We start from the raw sequence: 22,338 nt of genomic DNA on the forward strand, positions 1-22,338 counted from the left end.
AGTGTTAATCTGCTTGCATACAATAGATCATAAAAAAAATAGTGTGAATTTAAACCACTTTTTTTTTTTAATAGGAAAGTTGGACACTTCTTGTATTATGTGTCTGTGTATAAGCACACATATATTTAGTGCCCAGCCTATAAATGCTAAATGAAGGCAGCTCGACAGCTCCTGTGTGCATTACCTCTCACAGGGAAGCTACCTGTCAGTGCACACACTCCCTGCTGGATGTATCAGCTGAGCAACACAGCAAAGCTCAAACATTCAAGTTGTTTAAGCACACAAGGAATCCCATTCAGCTCACGGAAGGTGAACATATGTGAGAGCCCTCCACTGGGCAAAGAATGCCTCCTTGTCCTACTGTTTATGCATTGGCTACCTTGGTATTTTCACAGGAATGTTTACTCTGTCACCTGACTACACCTTCAGGCATTTTCCAAAATGTTTTTTATTTTTTTTTATTCAAACTGTTTCAGTCAATATTTGTCAAATCCTCTTTTAGTTGAATTCTCAGTGCACCCTGGTCTTCTCAGGAATCCATCCTGCACTTTTGACTCTTCCCCAGTGAGGGGAGAAAAGGCAAATGGATTCAAATGCAACCACCGTGCTGCTGCCTGCACTGTCCTGCTTAAAGAGGCTGGGCCTGAAATAGCTTCAAAATATATATCAAAATATATGAAGAAACAAAGTCCTGCATGCTACCTCACAAACTAAATGCTATCCTCAACAGATCTGTGGGTACATGAGGATTCTGAACTTGCTGGTTTTGTCTGAAGAAAAGCATCCCAAATGAATGGCCGGAAAACCTAAGTGCCTTTAAAAAGGTCTAAGTTACTTTGGAGGGCAGCAAGAGCAAGTACCACAATAAAAATTAATTCTTAGGGTTAAATAAAATGAAAACACACTTTCAAGGGTGTTGTGGTTAAAGGGCTAGAACCAGACAGTGACTGAACTGAAAGGTCTTTAAAGAGAGAAATGAATGGATGCACCAGCAATATCCCCCTAAAAATGATGAGGCATCAGTATGTTGTGTTCAGCATTCACCTTAGTCTGCACACTTTTTTTGTTTTTCCTTTCCACGTTTAAGTTCTATTTTGAATATAGGGTTTCTGCCAAGAAACTTATTAAAAATTTTTATAATGAGCACAGCATGATTTTTGGATTCTGTAAACAAATACCTCTTTAAAGTTATTTATTATTTCAGAGACTTAAGATTCACTCGTCAAGGAAACCCAGCGTTTTCTTCACTAAAACTTTGTGAGTTAAACTTTCTAAAGGGGACATACAAACTTTGATCTATAAACTTTAAAAAGCTGAATTTAAGATTAGGGAGAAGATAAAACACTTCACAGAATTTAGGTGTCAGACTATATCTTGTTCTCTGTGTGTGAAGTAATTTTCTAGATGTATGGAATAATAGAACACAAACTAGTCCTAGGGCACCTGTGTAACATTTTGATGATTCCTTGCCCAGGGGCCACTGCTAAGAAGAGGCTTGTTGCAGCCTAATGATCCAATGCAACATTTGTTTCAGCTATTCGTCCCAACATCGCTGCCGGGGCACCACGTTGACGGCACGCAAACTATGCCAAAGCCGTGGCCCAGCAAGGAGCTGGGAGCTGCTGCTGACCCCACCAAAAGGCGCAGCAAAGACGAACCGGCGCCACGCGGTTCCCGCTCATCCTCACCGACCAGACCTACTTTAAAAGCACACGTTAACGCGGGTGCAGCAGGTGCCAGCGCAGCAGGGATGACACAGGGAGACACCACACCTGCTCCCCGGCTACAAAGCCTGCATGCCACGGAGAGCCGCCACCCGGCTGGCAGCCAGGCACCCGCGGCCCGCAGGGCCGCGCTCGAAGCGCCGCAAGGCCCCTGAGCCAGGGACCCCCGGGTCGATACGTGTTGCATTAGAACCCGCCAAAGCCGGCAGCCGCCCTCACCCGGGGCAGGCTGGCACCGAGGACACCGGCGCCCGCCGGCTTTGCTGCACCGGGCTGGGCGGCGGCTCCCTCCCTCGCCGGGCATCCGCACGCCCGCGACAGCGACCCCCGCCCCGGGTACCGACATCCCCGCCACGGCGACCCCCGCACATCCGGGGCAGCGGCGGGGCGGAGCGGGGCCGCGCGGGGCGGTCGCCGCCCCTTCCCTGATCCCGCCTCTCCGCGCCGCCGCCGCCGCTGCCGCCGGCGATGGAGACGCGGCGCTGAGCGGGGCTCGGGCGGCAGCGGTGGTGCGCGGGAGAGCGAGCGGGGGCGCCGCCGCCGGCGGCAGCAGCGGGAGCGGCGGAGCGCGGGGCATGCGGAGCGGGCGCCGCCGGGGGGCTGCAGCTGCGGGCTCCGAGGCGCCCAGGGAGGCGGCGGCTCCTCCGCGGGGCTCCGTGTGACCGCGCTGCTGCGCCCGGAGCGCGGCTCCCGGCAGCCGCAGGAAGAGGGGGGCCGAGGCGGCGGCAGTGCAGCGCTGCTTCCCCGGCCGCGGAGCGAGGCGGCGAGCGGAGGCGCCGGCTCCCCGGGGCCGTAGCGGCGGCCGCCGGCAGCCCGGCAGTGCAGCGGCAGCGGCGGCCGCGCCTCAACTTGGTGCGAGGCAGCGGCCGCCGCGACGAGCGGGCGGAGCGCGGCTCGTCCCCGTCCCCGCCGCCGCCCGGAGGATTTACCCTGCGGGACTCTTTTGCTCGGGCTCCCGGCGACCGGAGCGGCAGCGGCGGGGCTGGCGGCGCCCCTCGCCTCGCCCCGACGTCCGCCCCGCAGCGACGGAGAGGAGGGCCGAGGTGAGTGTGGGCTCCGGGCGCCTCGGGTTCCGCTTCCCCCCGCTCCACTCCCGGCCGCGCTGGGGCTCGGGGGAAGGGAAGCTCCAAGTTCAGGCAGCGCTGAGCTTCTTCCCTCTCCGGCCGCCTGCGGGAGAGCCGACGCCTCGGCTGGCCGCCGCTTCCTCCGAGCGGGGTGACCCCGCCGCGGTGCCCGCTCGGAGGCAGCCGGCGTGGGGGACGGGCACACACAGCCTGCGGCTGCCTTCCGGCGGCTCCGCGAGGTGCTCTTGCCGCGGAGAGGGTCGTGGCGCTGGGGACGTCCTGTTGCTGCTTCCAGGGGTTGGGAGCTGCTGTGTGTCCGCAGCCTCCGGCAGCGTGGCTGTTTGTGCGTGTGTGTGTGTGCAGGGGGGAGTACCAGGGCACCATCGTCGGCTCTACCTCTTCACCGCTGTCACATCAAGTTCGTTCAGTTGATGTTTATTACGTAACCTGTGACTAATATTTTAGAGTTTATCTTATCTGCTGGGCTCCGGATCAGCCTTATTTTATTGCATTTTAATTCATAAAGCTGAAGAGGCTCGGGAAAGCTCTCATTCTAATTGGTTGCCTAATGGAACTTGGTTTTCATGTGACTTTGGCCGTGTTAACAGAGGGTTACTACCTCCTTCCACTCTGGGAAAGCAGAAGTGCGTGTCTTCTGCTCCCACTACCTCCGCCCTCCCCCTTATATTATTAAGCATGGGCAAGTTTCTTTAGGTCCCACTTGTTTTTTAGTAGATTATGGAACCTGCCACTTCGTGAACTTAGAGCATGAGATACTGAAATAGAAACTGATTTTTGTGCAGCAGCTGCTGAGAGAAATAACTTTTATGGCGATGAACAGGAGTGAAACAGCCTCCTCAGTTTATATAAATGATGTTGGCACTACATGAACTGTAAACGAACATAGCCAACAGCTGTGAAAACCAAAACTATGTAACTAACCATGTATTATTATGGATTGCTGCTCTCAACTTAATTCCTTTCGAAAGACATTGAAGATCGTGCTACCCTGAGCACTTGGAGCACCACAGAACTCGTTTTTCTTGTAAATACAAAGAATTACTTATCTTGAAGATAGCACTTCACTTTCTAGTGCCAGCTTCATCATTTTCTGTGACTTGGAATTGTGTCTGTGTCCTCCTGTGATGCTGGCCTTTTTTAAAGTGGTATTGCTAGCACATTCAATTTGTTTGCTGCATTTTCTCAGGCTTACTTATGAAACAAGAACGTAAACCTGAGACAATTATTGTCAGTAGGGAAATTGTGGCAGCATGGTCATCCTCAGAAAAATGATACAGACGTTACCTGGCAAGGACACCACACCCGAGTCACCCTTGATCAAGGTGATAAGGACAGCACACGGACTATTACTGGATGATGTCTGTCTGCTCAGAATTGTAAGCTGCATGAATGAGTATACCTTATTCCTAATGTACCTTGTTCTTATAGGAATAGGGCAATTCAAAGACACTATTGAAAGTCGTGAAAATGCTTTGAAAACACCATGTGACAGTCATTTCTCAGCCTAGTGGTGAGGTGGTACTGTTTCACTTTTATACAAAGATTTATTCCTCCCCACTCATCATCTCAAAGTGAGTTTGTTCAAATGAGTTCAGGAATAAGCTGTACAGAAAAAGAATGGAGGTAATTTAGAATAAATTTCAATACCGAATTGCTTTAGGAAAATAATATCCTGCTGTCCTTTCATTGTTGCATATGTGTTGATAACCCATATGTTAGCTGCAAACTTTTAAAATATTTTTCTTTATTATTTCACAACAGGAGTGTAATCTTTGTCTTTGGTCTGAGAACAAAAAGTAGCTTCAGGGACACTCATCTAAAAATAAAGTACTTCCAAATATTTAAATCTTTTGAATGCAATTTGCATCGTGTTTTGTTCAAGAGACAGGAGATTTTTGACAGATTTTACATTTTATATTTCTAGTGGATTTCGGTTGTTTTGTTTTTTATTTTAGGGCACATGATGTCAGACTGTCCATGTAGCACGAAAGTTTGATCCACAGGACCAAAATGGTATGGTCTGTGGCTCTGCAGTCTTCTCCAGCCTGTGTCTTTAGATGTCTTCTCATGGAAGTGCAAGGACCATCTCTAGATTCAATCTGAGCTGGATCAGGAGCTGTCACTGCTTATAAAGAAAAAAAATCACCCACAAATTCTTTTTTTTTTAATTGTGTAAGGTGCATTAAAATACCTTCTAATAGTTGTAGTGGTGCTGTTTCATACTTAACCACTCATTTCATTAAGAATTTTGGAGTTTTTTATCTGTCTTAAATTATAACCAAAATCTGGAAGCATGTTATGCTGTCCTTCAGGCCAAGTTATAGTGCATCATTTGCATTCCTGCGTTGCTCTTTGATTTTTAAAGTTTGTTTGGAAGGAGGTGGTTTTGGCATCCCCCTCCTCCTTTGAAGAGTCAACATGTTGATTTTAATATTGAAATTGTGACACTGGATTTTATCTAGAGTTCATCTGGTTGAATAACTCATGATAGATACAAGAAGTGTTAAAGAAGGTAAATGTTGAATACTTCTGTCGTGGTATGTGTCTTGCACCAATACTTAATAGAGGTAGGCTTGGATCATTACATGGGATGTTCTTCATCCCAGTCAATTTTTTCTGTCCTCCTTTGAATATTGACAGATTCTTTACTATAAAGATGTGCTAGACATAAGTGAATATTCAATTATGCATTGTATCAAAAAAGAATATCTCTGGACTGTATACTTCCTGCTTTCACTGAGCAGCATCTTAATTTTTGAGGTGTAAATTATTTCCCTTCTGTTTACATTTAGTCTTCTTATAACCTTTTTTTTTTTTTCATTCTTTGTCTTCTGAACCTTTCTGTTGGATTTCTAATTTCTTTACCTAGTCTAATGCTGCAGCAGCCTTTTTCAGGTCATCATTAAGAATGAAGCAGTAGTTTTATATGAAGGCAGTTTTGCTAGGGCTTGCCACTGCTGCTTTTGAATCTTGATACTTTTAATTATCAGCAGTGATGTTCTCATATTGAGCAGAGATCTTCCCTGAGTTCCACAGGGATGCTTGTAATCCTCTTGTTTGTACTAGGCCTACTTAATTTAGAAGGTTGCTGACCATACTAGTAATTATTTAACTTTCAGTGACACTTCTTCTACATTTATTAACATTGACTTTTATCTGCCAGTGTATTACCTGTACATCATGGTTGATTACATTCCAGTTGGTTACATTTTTGGATTTATGTACTTGACCATCCTATACAACTATTAACTTTTCTGCTTTCTTTTTCAGCTCATTAATTAGTGCCTTTAAATGTTGCTAGCTTTATGGATCCTTGAAGCATCCTACTGTTAACCTTTTGTCGTGTTGAAGTTTGATTGCATATTCCTAGTCCAAACTTCCCGTTTCTTAGCTAGGAATAAAATACTTAAAAGAAAATATACCAGAAATATTGAAAATATATCAGCGGTGTTGAAATCATGGCTTTTACTCAACTGTTAGCACCAGGTCTATTCCTGACAGAAGTACTCTAAATTTAGCATCCCCAAATAAAATGTTTTAACTGTGTGCTTGTCATAAAGGCACTTTGACACCATCTTCCGCTAATTCTGGCAAAGTGTTTTTTCCCCTTTACAGTCTTTCTAGAGAGCTCAATCCATTATGTGAAATCAGCCCATTGTAAAAATCAATGGAATTGATATACTTTTAGCTAATGTATTAAAGAGCTGGCTAACTGCTCTATTATTCACTTTTTGATTACTTAAATACAGTTTTGCAGTATGAAATATGAAGGTTCTTTAGGGGCATTTACTTTCAGCTAAATTGGAAGCTTGTGACTGAGCACTGCATAAATTATCTCATACATGTGCTGTTGTAGGAATTCCCAACTCATGGAGGCATTCTTACCATTGGGTTCACGTTAAGGTCTCTTTATAACCCACAAAAGAGAATTAGCTTGAATTCTAAAGCCCTTCACTATGCCTCTTACTGACTGCTGGTTTGTAGTCCCTTACAGGAAAAGCGATTTTGATTCCTCCTGTCTTTACCAGTGGAACTGAACAGTCAGCATGGAAAAGGTGTGTTTAGCTCATAACCTCAGTTGTCACTGAAAGCAAATGTGCTTGGAGACTAGTAAGTTAAGAAAAGGTACCCTTGGCAAGTTAGTCTTCCTAAGCTAGCTTTTGATACCATTTACCAACCTTGTTTTTGTGATCCAGAGCTTTATTTTCAATTATTAAAAACTCTACCACAACATGTTTTTGTTTTAGGTTTGGTTTTTTTTTTCTTTCTTCGCTCTTTAAGCAGTAAACTGTGGTATGGAAATTGACTATGAATAAACTTCAAACCAGTTATTTTTCTTTCCCCCAAAGTATTTCATTTTGGCATTAGAGTGGTCAGTTTCATTTCTTTGGAATTAAAAAGTTATCCTTGAGAGTAAGAGCTTTGTAATGGTGCCTTTTCATTGGAGTCAGTGTTTAATGACCGCAGCAACTTTCATTGATAATTTCAGCTCTATTGTCAGACTACCATTTAAGAGAAATATACAGGTATGGATTTGAGCACTGCTTGCGTTGTGTTGCTGTTCTGTGTAATCTGATAGTCCTCAAGACATTTGTGTTTGTTCTCCTGTGAGGAGATTCTCCTTGAGAAGAACAGTGTAAAGCAGCAGCAGTTTGCTACTGTGGACATTCAGACTCTGGGTAAAGCTGCTGTGAAATTCACTCTTAGTTAAGGAGGGAAGTGTTTTCATACTTTTTTTTTCTTGTGCCATGCTGGTATCAACTTGTCGAAGCTTTGCTCTTTTAGAAAACTTATCCAATAGATAATCCAGTTCTGTGTTTTGCTGTCTAGCTGAAAGAATGTTTGCATCCTTTGGAGGCAGAATGTGTGAGCTGCTCTTTTGTACTTTAATCCTCATCTTGCTTTATAAGACTTTGTCCTGTAAATTGCAAGCCATTGTAAGATTGTAAATTTTATTGAAAATTTTACTTTGTTTTCACTAGTACTAATATTGGTTAAACTGTGGAAGTGGTAGAATCTCTAGGAATTATTTTTTTTTTTTAATGAGATTTCTTACTGTAGATGAACTCTTAGTGTTTTTTGTACAAATATTTCTTTGTAAAGGGATGCAGTACTATTTTCATGCTGAATTCCAATATATCTTCCTGTAACAGGGTTCTTGATGTGTAGATGAGGTCATACGACAAAATTTGTCATCCATCCCATTTGGTTATGTGGAACAATTGAGTCAGAATGATATTCAGCATCTAAGTTGCTTGTGAAAACTTGTTACAGGCAAGCAAGAGGGTATGTCATGTTCTTTGACTTTTTATTTTTACAGTGCATTAGAATAGACTCCAGAATTTCATCTGATGCTTCCTGTCAGCCACAGGAATGATGAAAATAACAGAGCACATACATATCTCTCAATAAGTAGTTTGACAGGAGGCAGGAATACTGGTCTGATTTTGCAGGCACCACATGACAAAGGCCAACAGAACCTGAAGAACTTGAATCCCAATCTGTTTACTTTTCCATAGCCACAGGTTATTGTTATCGTATGTCTTTTTCATGGCTTTTAAACCTGCACTTGGTATGCTAGCAGTGCTTTAGTGCAAATTGTGAATGATAACCAGAATTATTCTGACAATTAAAGGGAAGGTGATAATGCCAGGATTCTTCCAGGGAGAAGGAAATAAATTTTGGGGTTGGGCTTTTGAGTTTGCCGCCTTTTTTTTTTTTTTTTTTTTAAGAGTTTGTTTGTTTGGTTTGTTTTGGTGTTTTTTATTTGTTTTTCAGATGTCTGTGAGAAACAAACCAGGGGAGGATGGGAATACTGGTAACAGGTTGGAATCAATTGTCAGTGTATATAGAGAGATTTGAAAATTCTTATTACATACCTGAATGGTGAAGCTGACTGAAAAACAGAATGAAAAATTGATCAAATGACCATGTATGTCTATAAAGACAAGGAAGTATTTAGTATTGGTCTGAATTACAGAATATGCTGAATGGGAAAGGACTATCAAAGATCTTCAAGTCCAACTCCTGTCCCTGCACAGGACCGTCCCCAGGAGTCACGCCATGTGCCTGAGAGCATTGGCCAAACACTTCTAGAACCTTGTCAGGCTGGTTGACCACTCCTCTGGGAAGGCCAGGCACTTCTGCTGCCTGACCACTCTGTAGTCAGAGAGTGAAGAACCTTTTCCTCTTGTCCAGTCCAGACCTTCCCAGACACAACTTCAGGCCACTCCCTCAGGTCCTGTCGCTGTCACCACAGAGAAGAGATGAGTGCCTGCCTCTCTTCTTCCCCTCATGAGGAATTTATAACCATGATGAGGTCTCCCCTCAGTGTCCTCCAGGCTGAACAGACCAAGTGACTTCAGCCGCTTCTTGTTCAGCTTCCCTCAAGCACTTCACCATCTTTTTTGTCCTCCTTTGGACATTCTCTAATAGTTCTATGTCTTTCTTGTGTTGTGGTGCCCAAAACTGAACACAGTGTTCAAGGTGAGGCTGCCCAGGAGCAGGACAATGCTCTCCCTTGACCAGGTGTCTCCACAACAGTGTTCAAAAATGAGTTTAACTACCACGGCCAGGGTGAGCAAGGACTAAGATCAAGCATAAAGCTGCCTCTCACCCCAACCCAAAGTGGGTAACAAGTAGATGTAATTTCATGAGGTCAGTTCTTAACTTTGGTGTTAATTTTTTAAAAAACAGAGTAAACAAATCCCATGTATAATAGGTTTCCAAATCTTCTGATGGCCCAAATGCTTATTAGTTGTGGGCAAAAAATTAAGATTGATCAGAGTTGTCTTTTCACTCAGTGACATTCATCAGTTTGATTACCACTATGAATAATTTAGCATTAAGAGCAGCCCGGGCTCTTATGTGCATATCCTGTTCATTATGTTTCTGCGTTAAATACATTCAATTGAGAACATTCACTGATGGAGCACTTTTAAAGTATCTTTAAGGACTCATTTAGGTTAAAATTAAACTAATGGATTTATTTAATTTTCAGTTCATTACATACTTAGGGTAATTGGGATTGATACACTTTTCAAACACAGAAGCTGAAACCTAATTTTAGGTGCAAAACTCAGCTTTAACTGCTGTTTCCAGACAATACTTCTGTTTGGAATTATTTCTGTTTCTCCTGATTGCAGTATTAATTTGGATGTCCAGTTTGTGAGTTTGCCATCAAGAAATTAAGTATGCATTTTCGAATAACTTTTTTTTTTTAAGATGACTTTGTGGTTTTAAAGGCTACTGTCTGTAGTGTCGTGTGAATGAATCAAATATCTTCTATCTTTATCTTTGAAAAATGGTTGAAGATGGCACACCAGAGCAGTCCCAAAGAGATACCTGAATAACAGCTCTACTTAGAATAGCAAAGAAAACCCCCACCCCTGCTAGCAGTGTGTAACTTTATTCACCCCTTTTCCAATATACTCTTGCAATTTTTTCTTCAGGGCTTGCTGATCAGAAGTTTAAGAAAGCTGGATACTTAAATTAGTAATAGTTTAGTAAACTTGTTTTGTTTTCAAATTCTGAAGATAGTGTGGATGTGTACACATCATACAACAAATATTAAGCTTCCTAAGGTGCAGCAGAGGTGCTATGATTTAAATACATTTATTTGAAATACATATTTCAAGAAAAAAGAAAGTCATCCCTTAAGGCCCTCTGTCTTCAAAGAATGGTTATAAAGTTGAATAACTTTTTCAGGCTGATGTTTCTAAATGTTTGATTTTGAGGTTTATTTTTGTGAACTGAAAGTCTCAGAAATGGCATGAAAAATATGAAGTTGTTCAATAACTTTAGGAAGTAGGAAAGCACAGTACCACTTCCATGAGCACTAATGCAGGTCAAAAATACACTCTGTACCTTCTTAGAGTCTTTGAAAGGCCTTTAGATTATTACTGGGACTTGTTCCTTGCTCTAGTGGTGTGTGTGTATAAGCAGAGTTACAGATATGATAGGAAAATTTAGTAGAGTTTGCTTCAGACTTACCTTTAATCTAATTATCTGTCCTCTTAGAAGAACAGCCTGGCAACCTTTTGTAAATGTGGTCTGAGATAGCTGTGAGAAAACAACTCCAAGCTGCTCAGTGGTCCCTTTCCTGCAACTTCTGCTGTGGTATAATTTGGCACTGAAGTGAACAGGGAGAACAATGTGACATGAAGGATGCTCAGGAATTCTTCCTTCTTTGTCAAGTTCCCTGCTAAAACAGGGAACTTGACAGTGGGGCAGCTGCTGCTATGTTAGATTGCATACTCATCAAAAATGTGTTAGTTGGTTGGTTTTGGGGTTTTTTTTTAACATCAAATTGGTTTTATGTAGGGTATCACAGGTTTTATGGACACTGGAATAAAATAATTTAAAATTGTAACAACGGCATCATCCTTAAGGACAGCTTAGGCTACACAGAGTTCCAGAAGTAAATGACTGGTAATCTAGCCTTCAAAACAACTGATGTTATGAGGGCTTAAAATTATTCTTAGTATAACTTTAAAAAAAATAGTGTTCATTATAGGTTTTTGTGTGCTCTAAAATTTGTATTTGATGTTTGGCTGTGAATAGATTCATTGAATTGCTGGGAGCTGCATTAATATTTTATCAAGTCTAAAGTTGTGTGTTGGTAGTTAAAATACTACTCACATTTTAACTTCTTGTTGTACAAAATGTTAAAGAAGAGAAAAACATTGGTACCATGACTGCCCAGTGACACTAACGGACTCCTGCAGAAAATATTAAGCAATCCATCAACTCTTGCAAAAGTGCAGTTGGAAGATATTTAAATGTGGTACATCAGAGTATCCGAAGAAAATCTTAACTTGAATAATTGAAAGGCATGTAGTACAGCCTTTTTTTTTTTTTTTTGCTGTTACAAATTCAAATGATATTTTATAATATTATTCACATTATTCTGCAATGGTGTCATGTCATAAAATGAAAAAGAGTGTTTAGAAAGCATGAAGAATTTGAGGAGTCTAGTGAGCAACCAGAGCTGGTTAAAACATTTTAAAGTAATTAATACATTATGTATGCAGACTCAGCACAAAACTTTTTTTTCTCTAGCAGAATATACTTGCCAGATTCTATATCTAATTTTGTGCTGCAGTCCTAAATCATAAAATCTTTATACCTGCAGTAGTTAATTAAAAAAAATTACGGTTACCAATGCCCACAGGAAACAAAGTAATCCTGTGTATTGGATTTGTTAAATCTTTAAAAAAAGAAACCCTATAAAAAACATTAAACCAACCCCCTTGTTACTAGACATTATTTATCTTCTTTCCTTTCCTCCTCATGTTTTTTTCTTTTAGTTGCTTTTGGATCTTACAGAGCTGTCAAATCACATCTTTTATTCTGTCTTTCCATGTCCAGGAAAACTAATCACTCTTCTGCAAGCAGTTAATGCTTGAAATCTGCTGAGTGCAAGAAACCAATTGACCCAATCTCAGCTGGGATCTGATTCATGAAAGTACAACAATATGTAATTTTCTTGCTTTGGATCATATCAAAGATTTCTTATGCAGTTCTAGACTATTATGACTATTCATTCTTCCCCCCAAATTGTGCTTTCCCAAACACAGTACGAGCTTCTAAGAGCTTGAAACAATGGTTTCTCTGTATTGTGGGAGTGTTATGTATATTTCAGAGGCATCTAAGGACTCCTTTTTTAACCACATTTTCCTCTGTATGGAAAACTTCATAAAACATCTTGCCTTCTGCCAGGAAAACAATGCCTTTTATTTGGTTTTTTAATAGTATACCTCATGTTATTTTTAGTAGAGTTGAACAGCAGTGAGTTGTGGTCACTAGTTTGCACTAATCTGCTAGTTTGGATCATGAGAATTTTAATTCAAAGAATACACAATGGAATGATTTTTAAGGTGAGCAAACTTTCTTTATGACCACTTCTGTGCAGAAGAGTTAAATACCATGCACATCAGGCACTTATTTCCAAATCAAATGTTTGACCTTGCAATCTTCATAGCTACATTTTCAGCTCTGTGGCTGTAAAAATATTTGAAACCAACTTTCTTACAACCAAACCATCTTTTACTGCAGAGGCAAATGAAATTATGATTCACTACTGCTTCCGTTGGCAGGGATGAGCTTTGTGGTTTATTTCTATGGAGCAAACCCAAGAAGAATTTCTCATTATTCCAAGAGACTGTTTGCTTCTTCATCTGTCACTTGTAAAATGCTGGCTAATTGTTAGTTAAAAACAGCTTATATCAATTATTGTTGTAGCACACCACCTTAGGTTTCCATGATTTGTGATTTCTCTGGGTATGTGATGAGTGGTTGGATGAATCATTAATTTTATTCGAAGAATGTGGTAATGATTCAAGAACGGGAGTAGAGAAATGTATCCAAAGGAAGTCAAAATAATAGAGATGTAATTTGGGGATTTTGATACATGGTTTCACATTTCTTAGAGATCTGGCTGTCTGAAAGTGAAGCTCAGTGTTTTCCAGAAAATCATCACTTTTAGTGTAACTCAAGTATTTAAATTTTAAAAAAAAGGAAATTACCTCAAAGTCAGCTAACTGAGAGTGTTCATTTTACTGTACTGGTGCTTGGAGAGTATCCAGAAAAGATGTAAGATCTTTTATTTTCCTTCACATGTGAGCTATTATTGACATAATTTAATTTACTAAAGATATTTCAATGTAGTTTGAATAATTTAATGAGTTTCTCTATGTTTTAACAATTTATTAAACTGTTACATAAAAGGTAAAACTAGGATATGTCAGGGAAGAGAGACAAGTCTTTAAGAGCAAAATGAAGACTGGTATGTTTGAAGTAGATTGAAGTCTAGTTATGATCAGGCTTATTGAAGAGGAAATCATTACAATGGCCCAACTGACAAACATTGTGTTTAAAATTTCCATTTCCAAATCTTAGGTTTTGAGGAAAAGAGTTAAGCTCTTTTGGTGGTGTCTGGAATTGGAGAACTTTAGCCAGTCTTATACATACTTGAAGAATTATCTTCCTTTTCCAGAAGGGATTTGTTTCAGATGGACGGGTAAAAAGCCAAAAAAAAATCGTAAAAGCTTGAATGTTTATGGAGGAACATAAATGAAAAGCCTCCAAGCTTATGAAGTCAACTGTGTGTAGACTAGGGGAATTTTAAAACACTTCTGTGTTAAAACTGTGTATATGTCTGAAAATCTTTGTATCCACTGTAAATGAAGGTTTATGGAGGAAATACTGTTTTCTGTTCAGCTTCAAAAAGAAAGCTTAAGATGTATAAATTTATTTTTAAATTGAACTTTCAAGACAGAGGAAAGTTAAGGACAAAACTTCAATGCACAAAAAGTGAATACACAAAACTTGAAAACATTTGGCTTTGCCTGCATGTGTATGTATCAAATGTCCAGACTTAGTGAGTGATGGGAGGGGCATTTCCCTGGGTGTACCACCACTGGCTGGGATTCTGTTCCCTGCCCACAGTTTGTCTCCTTGGTTTCTGATCGTATGTCAAGTGTGATGACATTGACATGTGGTACTCCTTTTTGTTAAAGCTAATAGTGTTTTTACTTGAAGATTGCCCCAGTCAGGCAACAAAAATCATTTTGGTTGGAGAGGAAGAGTTGCCTTTTCAAGACAGTTTGATCTCCTGCTCTGTTCACCCTCAGCCTTTCCTCTTTCTTACCCTGTGCCCCTCACCACCCTCCTGCTCCAATTTGTAGAGTGTTTGTAGTAATACCTGATGGGCAAAAATCCGCAAAATATTAAATTGACACAGTTTTGGAGAAAATTGAAAAAAGACAACTCAACAATTACCTGTTGTTTTCTAGCCTGCCAGTTCAGCAGTGAGTCTTGCTTTTGACTGGCCAGATGGGTACCTGAACCTTGGCACAAACCCTAGCATCTGATACCCACTGACGATTTGGTATTTAGGAGGCATAGGGAAGATGTCTTAGTATTGTGAGGGAAATGGACATTTTGGAGCTGGAGGAATAAAGGAGAGCTTATAAGAGGCAGCAGCAGCAAGGTGCTGAGGTTATTGTTGTCTGTGGGAGACAAACCCAAAAGTTCTGCTTTCCACAAGGTGGGATAAATTGTTTTACCAAGATCTGTTTGCAGATAGACCACAATTTATTTCTAAGCATCAATGTTCTGTCAGTCTTTTTTTTTTTTTTTTTTTTTTCTTTCCAGTGTGCTGTGGCTGATACTGCAGCTGGCCCTTTTAAATTATAAAAAAATATCCAGCTGCTGGTACAGGGCAGTTTATTAGAAGAGGATAGTGGTAGAAGTTAAATTGCTCTACTTACATTAAGGAATGGTTGATCATGTTTCTTCTCCCTGAAACAAAATTTCCACAGTTTGCTTAGGAACTGTTTGGTCTGAATTTATGGAAAGAGTTATTTTTGTATCTTTTATTCTTAATGGGAATAGTTGAAAGCTGCTTGTAAAAGAGACCATTAGCTGATAAAGTGACTATTTTGTAAGTATGACATCTCCTGTTCCTCTGTTGGAAAACCAGAGAGGGGCACGGGAGAGCAGACAAGATGAGAAGATTAATGTAGTGTTCATACATATAAAGTATGTAAGCTGATGTAATTAAGGAGAGTGATAACCTAGGTTATTTGCTTTCTGAATTGCATGAGGAAAAGGAAGGAAAGAATCTTAATTTACTGTCTTTGTGCTAATAAATATTTCCTGCACTAAAATCAAACTGGGTACCTTACTCTTATAAACAATACCTTATATACCTTGCTCTAATAAACAATATTCTTGACTTTTCTGAATGAATGCTAGTAGCTGATATGATTTTAAAGACTTGACTGTTACTAAAGTGAAATGTTAGTGTAAGAATGGACAGATTTTTTACATTGCTGTCACCTATGCTTTCATTCCAGTTTTTACCTGAATTATCTGCTTTTTGTACATGTAATAAATAATAACTTTCTTGGCACAAAGCAGTGTAATCATGAAAGGAGTTGGTTACATCAACCAACTTGAACTTACTAAATCCTAAGAAATAGTATAGGTTGTCTTAAGGTGCATTGTATCTATTTTTTAATCTCTTGGTAATGGTATCTGAATTATATGTTTATCTTGGTCTTCCTGACAGGGATTACTCTGCATGTTAGCAAAAAAATTCCAAATTGCATGTAATATAAAACCTCCTGCTACACTCAAATTTCTTGCCATTCTGGTGATGTTCATGGGTCACTGACATACTTTTCAAAGCATAAGTAAATCACTGGGTCACAATATTGAAAAACTGTACTGTTGGCTCCTCAGCTTGGAACTATTTCGGTAAGTGTAAAACACCAAAAAAATCTGATAATGAAACATTACATTGTGGAGAAGTATTGCCTCAAAGAGCAAATATTTGAGATTGAGGAGAATTGGGATTGGATGGCATGAGTGATGCTACCAAGCATCTTTTAGCACATAAAAGTAGTTTGCATTGTGTCAGAATCAGAGGCGTTGGGAGGTTCATCAGGGGCTCAAAATAAAGTCAGACAGGTACTGGGCAATGTAAAACCTGTAGGAAAAGGGAACAGAAAAATTGGCAAGAGAGAATAAAATGTGTTGCTCTAAAAGATAGCAAAATATTTAAATGGCTAAATAATATTTCACTCTTTCTTCTGTCAAATAGTGATGTTACAAAGGTATAGCAAGGTAATTAGTAAAAGAGATGGCAAATCCAGAACTGTGAAGGGAATGTGGAATTGTTGACTGGGGACAATTTACCTATTGACAGATAAAAGTTGTGACTAGCGTGGTTTGCCTGTCCAGCCAGTTTCACATAGGAAAAAAAATCAGTTTGACCTTCTTCCTTCCTTCCCCTCTGGACTCTGACAAGGGCAAAATTTACTCTTGACATAGGATTTACCAGTGGGAAATTACCAGTGGGATCTTTGCAAGATCTCAGATGGGTTTATATGCCCCAGTAAAATATAGAATAGTCATATTCTCTGCTTTCATTTACAGCATGGGGCACACCAATATAGTCCTGGGGTGTGCTGGAATAATTGCTGGGGAGGTGGGAAAGACAGTATATGTATTTGGATGAGACATGGTGTCTCTTGAGCAAAAAGTTACATGGTATTCCAAACTGTGGACCATATATAAGAAGTTAGATGTACATGTTCTTTAAATACTTGTAATTTTCTTTTAGATTCATGTGCTGAAGATAACATTGAGCTATAAGTCTTTTACAAACTTTTGTGCCATATTCATTTTTGATGAATTAGCAGAATGTCATCATGGTTTGGAAAATCAAATTTAATTTTCCATTCTGTATGTAATTTTTCCATTAATATGGAAGGCTGATAAGGCTTTTGCTGAAAGGATCGTATTTAAATCATCATATTTTTATTTAGAGTTTATTTAGAGCTTCCTTTCTGGTAGTGTGCAACACTTTTTGCTACAAATGTAAGAGCAATGCTGACAAATCGCTGGTTTGAGCATTCTTGGTCTGTAGAGCACTTCAGCTTGCAAAGGAAATACCCATTCTCAGCATTTGCTTTTCTTTCAAAGCTGATGAAGCACTTGAACTACTACTTATAAGTTGATTCTTAATTTTATATCAAAGTATTTTGAAGCTAAATTTTCATCTATCATCATGGAAACCCAGCTCAGTTATTTTGACAAATGGATGGTCTCTTCTTTGGTGGGAGCCTCACAGGAAGGAATTTGCAAGCCTGAGGTTTTCAGTTGCAGAGGAAGGTTTTAGAAATGCTGTTTTAGCTGGCACTGCTTTCTCTAGTTTAGTTACTAGTGATGAGTTGAATTTGAGTCTTTAAATAACACAGTAGATTTCCTAACCTATACAGAAAAGTTAGTTGATACTTTCCACCTGAGCCAATGTTGAGGAGTCATTTGCAAAGCATATAACCTTGTCAAACAGTTGAGCTGAGAGCTGAATGAGTTGGAAGGCTTTGTTTTGGTCTGTCATGAGGTTGGCAGAAGTATTGAGAGCTCCCTGCTTGCTTTGCTGCATGAAAGTTAAACATTTTGAGATAAGTGGTTTAAGACAGTATAGTACTTCCAAAATTTTTTCCCATGTGTCCAAAGGAATTCAGTGCTGAGTGAACAAAAGTAGTATGATAATTTTTTTATTGCTTTTCCTTTAATTGTATTTTTAAAAGCTGCCTTCTTTCATTTTGATGCATGCTGAAATGTTCTGTAGCACAGCAGACCCACTCATAAAATGAAAAGTTCCAATTTTATTCTTTTGTAAGTCATAATTCTCAATATCCTGACTCTCCTTCAGCATAGTGGGTGCCTAGCCTGCTTGTTGCATTATTTTATCTAAAGTAATTTTAGGGGCTGATTAGAAACTTCAACGTTCTGCTTGTTTTCATATTGCTACCTAGATTTGGATGTATACTAGGATGAGCCTCTATATAGAAGATTCCTGTTTCATCTCTTTCTGGAATATTCAAGCAAGAATTATTCCTCAGTCCTGAATCAGGTGTTAAGGGAAGCAACTTGTGTCCTTCCTGTTATTGAAAATGCTAAATGGTCAAATTTATATCTGAATAACTGGTGGAGATTTCCAGTAATGAAAGTTTCTCATTCCCTGAAGCATTCTGCCAAATATCAGATTAATAATCCTTTCCTCATGATGTTATGATGTAATTAACAATGTTTGTGGCCCAGCTGCTCAGGAGCTGGCAAAATTGAGGTGGAAGACTGATAAAGAATAACTGAAAACCACTACAGAGTTGGATAAAATAGAAGATATAATTTCTACATAATAGGCATGTTGAGATTTAGTGTAAGAAATGTGGCAACTCTCAAAATTTAAAAATTACATTGTTAGCATTGTGTGTCTGCTACTGCTGCTGAAGTAAAGTCTTTTCCTGGACATTCCTTCCCTTGCTTAGGCAAGTATTGTGAAATAGGTTGCAAAAATTTCTCGATTGAGGTTTTTTTCTGTGCTGAATTAGCTCTGAATCTGTGACTGTGATGTTGTCAGAAAGGAGTGTGGGGATAGAGCAAATGCTTAGGGACTAGGGGTGTTATTATGCAGTCCTTGAGCTGCAGTGCTGATGATTTTCAGCTTTCTTGACTTTTTTTTCCCCACTTCTTTTAAGCATGATGTATATGTAAACTGTATACCTTGTTTCCTGCATACTGAAGTATCTTTTGGGTTTGTGCTTGTAAAAAGAAAGATGCTGCAAACAGCTGACTGACTCAGCAATTAGTAAATCAAATGAAATGGGATATTTCTAGGAAGAAACCTGAAGGTTTGCAGCATGATTTGGGAAACTGTGGGCTGGATTGCTGCATTGCCAAAGGCTGCATTAACACAGCAGTGCTTTTTTTAGAAAAGCTAATTCATTGGGTTATTGTCGCAGTTTCCTCATCCTTGTTTTGACAGCGTTAATGGCTCTCAGAATGCTGTTTCAACTACCTGAAAGTAGTTACTGACTTTACAAAAAAGGGACAAGAAAAAAATTGGGATCTGTATTACTAACTGAATCCATTGTTTTGGAAACTTGATAACGTAATGTTTCCTGTGTTCCTCCATGGTAAACAAAACTTCCTGAATTAGGGACCATTATCTCACCTGAAGCCAGAAAAAGTTTGCCTGCTTTATTTTCCTTAGAAGAATGGAATATTTTGTTGCTGCTGTTGTTTAAAGGGATCTTGCTACTCTTGCAAGTGAGAAATGATAGTCATTTGTCAGCTCAGCCAAATTTCAGATACTGTTGCAAGCAGCAGAGCTTTGCCTGGAGGCAGATGCATATATCCGAAACTAGAATTTCTGTGGGAGGGTTAGTATTTGTGCATGAAGACATATGCTCAGCCAAGCAGTTTGTTGGTTTGGGTATGTTTTCTCCTGTTGACACTGACAGACAGTTTTACTGAAAAGCTTTAAATCTGGCAGAAGGCAGAAAACCATTCCCTCTTCACTATTTATTCCCCTCACCACAAATTTTTGTTTTTAAATAGAACATTAATATTTTCAAAGGACTGAGTCTCTAGGCCAGACCTTTTTTTTTTTTTTTCCCCCTAGGGGAATTTGTCTGTATTACTTCTGTGCCCCAGGGTCACTTTTTTCTAAAGGTTTACTTTTGTGTACTGTAAACTTATCTCTTCCCTGAGTTAAAGTCCTCCTAATAAGCAATGTGTTATTTTGGACTTTGGAGTTATGATGTGCTTGTTCACCTCTTAAACAGCTGTCTCTAAGATTTCAATTACTTACTGGGGGCTAATATTGTAATGTGTGATGATTTAAGGCTTAGCAAAAGCTTGTGGACAAGAATACAATTTTCTCATTTTCCTCTTTGATTAACAAGTGTTAATTATACAGTGCAAGAAACTACTTCCTGTTAGATTTGTGAGGGGTTTTTTATAGTTTCATTTGGTTCCTAAGTTGGTAAATATATAAACAGCCTTTTTTAGCTTTGTGTACAGCCACAAATGATTTAATTTAGAACTCCAATATTTGTATTTCTTTTGCAATGAAGCTAGAGCTGAATAGACAGTGGCCTGTCTCATGCCAGAGTGCTGCAAGAAATGATTTCTCAGTGTCCAAAGAGACATAATTAGATGTGTGGCGCAGTGGTTTTACTTTGGGGATTTTCTACCACTTAGCACTTTGTTTATTATCTTTGTGAGAAAATACTAATATCATTGATGCCCTTTGTAAATGTTGAGAAGCATTGTGTAAATGTGACATTTGCTTTTGCAAATTTACTGGTTGATTTATTTCAAGTAGTGCCTCTTGTGAATGGCAAGTCTTAGGATCTTGCTTAGTTACCTCCCCCTCCCACTTTTCTCACTCTAAGTAATGTGCTATCATTCCTGCTATAATCCTCTGTGTGTGTGAACTCAAAAAATCTAAGCCTTTGATTAGAAGTAGAACAATTCAGTTCTATTTCTCTGCATATAGGATTGAGTTGCTGTAACTTTATTATCCTGCAGGTGTTAACACTTGAGAACTGATTTCTTGGCCCATGGAAGGCAGAGGTTGTGGTCTTTTAAGCACCATTAGGACTGCATATTTGAATGTCTTTAACTCTGGATCCCTCTGATCATCTCTGAAGTAATGGGAAATATTTTTGTTATTTTACTCTGTAGTCCCATTAGTAATTACCAGTGGAAATTAGTAAAATGGGTATGGGAATAACTCATGTACATTTTTTCCCCTAAACTCTGTTCGCCCTTGCCATCCACAACTGTAAGCTTTACTACTGTCTGGGTGTTTGCATCGGATCAGAGAAAGGGAGGGAACAGATTATTCAATTGAATATAAAACTAGAATAAAGCAGGCAGCTCTCCTGAAGCCCTCTGCGTGCTCTTGAAAAAAGCATTGATCATAGGGCATGCAATTTTACAGAATGTAAAATTTATGAGGGCAGCTGTCATTGATTTTAATGTAGTTATGTATTTAGCTGTTTTGCATTCATTATTAAATAGGATGTTTTTACTCAGTAGGTCTGGAAACATTTAGTCTTTTCTCATGAGTTGGGGAAAACTAGGAAATGTTAAAGTCCCATCTTTCTCAGCTGAAGGGGCCTTTGTTAACACATTTGCCAGTGTTAATATTATGTACACTTTTTCTAGCAAAGAGCAGTATTCTGAAGATGGAAACTGAGCTACATTTCTAAGAACTAAGTGAAGGAAATACACATTGTGTACATGGCTATGCACGCGCACACATATGTGTAGCTGGGGTTACTTCTGGTTTGAACCCTTGAGGGGCCAGTGATCCTGCCTGGTTGCTGCTGCTGGATCTGAGGCTGTTGCCATACTCGTGTTTTTTGAGGAAGATGATGTGTTAGAGTGAGTGATAACCATCTGATATCTCCTGAGCTTGGTGTGACTTGTGGTGAAGAGTTGCGTGTGAGGTCCAAAGTCGGTGCTCTTTACACAGGAAATGTGTTGTCTGCAGCGGCAGGGATGTGCATCTGCTGCTGGTCCCACCTGAGCTCTTCCCTGCAAGGGCTGACAGCACAAGACTGCAGTTGAAATTGGATAGGAAAGTGGAATTTTTAGAGCAAAGTACAGCTCAGTCTTTATGTTTTCATAGCCTATTACAATGGAAACGTTACTGGAAAACTACGCTACCCACTCTTTATAAACAAACAAATGCAAACAAAACACTTTAGTTGACACAAACATTAATTTTTTTTTTTTGGCTTCTGGATTCCTTCATAGTGAATGTTTTGTCAGCTGAAGGGGCTGAGAGGTGTCCAATGCATTTTTCACTGTGGCTCACATCCTCCATACACACCAGTGCTGGTTGCTTTGCAGACTTGTGAAACAATGAGGGTAGTGTTTCCTGGTGGCTGAAGAGAAGGTGCAGAGGGTGTCTGCCAGCTCGCAGCAGTCAACACACAACTCTTTGTTGATAGTCCCACTGGAGGCAAGCATGTTTGGATTGATGCTCTGTGCTCCTACTTAAAGCTGATCTAAGTTAATGCTATCAAAATAAACTGGTTTTGCTGATTGCCTTACTAATGTTTTTGAATTGTGATAGTTAAGAAAGATTTCTATCGTCTTTACAAACCTGCAGTGCTTCTCCTGATTTTTGAATAATTTGGGTTTTTGTCTTTCTG

General features: G+C 39.8%; 1 protein-coding gene across 2 annotated transcripts in view; it reads left to right on the top strand.

Moving 5' to 3' along the window:
* Positions 1 to 2,625: 2,625 nt before the first annotated feature.
* GALNT1 (polypeptide N-acetylgalactosaminyltransferase 1) overlaps positions 2,626 to 22,338 on the top strand; it is an 86,328-nt gene continuing 66,615 nt past the window's right edge. The window contains exon 1 of one of the 2 annotated variants that reach the window (XM_059856782.1): positions 2,626 to 2,767. The gene's annotated coding sequence lies outside the window, so the exon portion shown is untranslated. The remainder of the gene's footprint in view (positions 2,768 to 22,338) is intronic. The other variant, XM_059856775.1, reaches the window with a different exon arrangement.

The sequence above is a fragment of the Haemorhous mexicanus genome, chromosome 1 (assembly GCF_027477595.1).
Source record: "Haemorhous mexicanus isolate bHaeMex1 chromosome 1, bHaeMex1.pri, whole genome shotgun sequence".
NCBI classification, from domain to species: Eukaryota; Metazoa; Chordata; class Aves; order Passeriformes; family Fringillidae; genus Haemorhous; species Haemorhous mexicanus.